Below are 2,570 nucleotides of genomic sequence, written 5' to 3' on the forward strand. Positions count from 1 at the left end.
GAGCTGCTTCTTGCGCCTTGCCCACCCTCAGCCGTGTGGACAGTGTCGCTCTCTGACAGAGCCAGCAATGCCACTCGATCTCTAAATGGCATGGTGCCCTTTGTTCCAGATAACTGAAAATGAAAGTGTCACCAAGGAGGCCGGGCAGGAGCAAAGCAGGGTCAACAGCGCTGAGCCCAGCGTTCTGGAGCCAGGCCACCACTCCGGGCATCTGGGGGTGAGAACACCCAGTAGTGCTATTTGATTAAAAGTTTCCTTTCCCGATAGTGTGAGGAAAGGCGAGAGTCCAGGGGAAGATGACAGTGAATGGAGTTATTTCTGCCTGACCTGTTGCAGAGCAGGAGAATCATCAGAAGTGAATCCACACCAGCTACGTTAATGACCCCTAAGAACTTGAGGTTAAAAACAAAGCAGTTCACTCATCTTAATGTTTCATACTTACTGTAAAGATGAAGTATCAAACTCAAATCAAGTATGTTCCAATTTCCATCCAGGTGTTTACTGTCCAGACCAGCTATTGAGGACAGCTTGGGGCTTTAACAACTCCCTGTTGATCTTGCTTTCCTGGCATGTGTTTTAGGGGCCAGAAAACATTTCCTTAAAATATTTTTATATTCTAGAAATTACTTTAAAACTACAATTGCAAACAGCATGCACACTCCACTAAGTTAGGACGCTCTCCTGGATCCATCAGGTGGGTGTTTCATTGGCAGCCTCAGGATACAGCTCCCCTGCCCTTCCCTGGCCACTGAGGAAGATGTCGAGACCCCAGAGAGATTGTTCTTCAAAAGGTGTCACTTGTAACTGCTCAGCTCTGTGAATCAGAATTTTATCCAAATTATTATTTGGTAAAAATTATTTTTAAAAACTGTACACATATACTGAATTTGATATGATTTCCAAATGTCTACAACCCACAACTTCACTTTTTATACAATAAAAACTACATCAGTCAGGTACTGTGGCTCACAGCTGCAACTCTAACACTCAGGAAAGCCGAGGTGGAAGGATCACTTACAGCCAGGAGTTGGAGACCAGCCTGAGTGACATAGTAAGCCCTATCTCTACAGAAAATTAAAAAATTAGCCAGGCCTGGTGCTATGCAGCTATAGTTCTAGCTACTGTGTTTCCCCAAAAATAAGACACTGTCTTATATTTATTTTTTCTCAGTAAGACACACTAGGGCTTATTTTCAGGGATGTCTTCCTTTCCGCACCAAAATCCATCAGTAGGTCTTATTATCAAGGTAGGGCTTATATTTAACAAATGCATAGAAATCCTGCTAGGGCTTATTTTTTGGGTAGGTCTTATTTGAGGGGAAACATAATACTTGGGAGGCTGAGGCAGGAGGATTGTTTGAGCCCAGGAGTTTGAGGTTGCTGTGAGCTATGATGGCACCGCTATACTCTAGGCCTGGGCAACAGAGTGAGACATTGTCTCAAGAGAAAAAAAAAAAGCTGGGTTTAAATGTTATCCATAAAATCATAAAATCAAGTACCATAAAGTGTCACTTTATGATAATCAATGCTAGTATACCATCTAATGATATCTCCTAATAAAATATCTGCTTTTGGATCTTTTTGAGGTCTGTGCATAAGAATTTATTTGAAAATGTACCAGTTCATTTTTTTTTAAGTTTGAGAACCACAAGAACAGTCCATCTTCCCATTTTGCAGATGAGAAAAATGAGGCACAAAGAGAAAAATCAGTAAGTCACTGACACAGGAATCAGCAGAGCCATGGCAGGTGTCCAGTGTGCTCTCCTTGTGCTTCTATTTAATCTGCTTCTGTCTCCCCAAGAAGCTCAGAAACAAGTTGAGGTTTTTTTTGCAATTTTTGGCCGGGGCTGGGTTTGAACCTTCCACCTCCGGCATATGGGGTCAGCATTCTACTCCTTTGAGCCACAGGTGCCACCCACAAGTTGAGATTTTGAAATCATTTCTCAAAAGAATACAGAGAAGCTCTGTGGTATGGCTGACCACAAAATGTGTGTGTGCATGTGTGTGTGTGTATAAACACAATTTTTTTTAAAAAAGATTAAATGAGATACCAACTCTTCAAATGTCACAGAGATACACTGGCCCTGGCCCAGCTTCCCTGGGCCAGGTCCAGCCACAGGTCTCCATGCTGGGGACGCCCTCCCTGAGGACTCAGAGGGCAAGAAAGGCAGCACTCACCAGAGCAAGGGCCCTAGCCTGGCAGGCTGGGTCAACATCCACACCTCAGTGTGTCACCAACTCGCCAACCTAAGGCCACCAACATGCATTTGATTTAGAACGACAAAAACAATAGTAGAATGTGCCAGGATGGAAAAGGCCATTTTCCTTCTGATCAGGAAAGAGAGATGCCTCCCAGAGGAGAAAGAGAGGAAGAATCAAAATAGCAGCAGGGGCCATGACAGCTGCCTGGGTAAAGGGTTCTTTGGTGTCTTTGTAGGAATCTGGCACCTGCTGGCTCCTGCAGCTGTCCGCTTTCCTGGGACATGAGCAGGAAAGGTCCAGGTCCAGCCATGGGGGTGGGACCCTGGGGTCTGGCTCTGTGATGAGGCTCCCACATGCCCTCAGCCCTGG

The sequence above is a fragment of the Otolemur garnettii genome, unplaced genomic scaffold (assembly GCF_000181295.1).
Source record: "Otolemur garnettii isolate 467f Iridium unplaced genomic scaffold, OtoGar3 scaffold00136, whole genome shotgun sequence".
Lineage (NCBI taxonomy): Eukaryota > Metazoa > Chordata > Mammalia > Primates > Galagidae > Otolemur > Otolemur garnettii.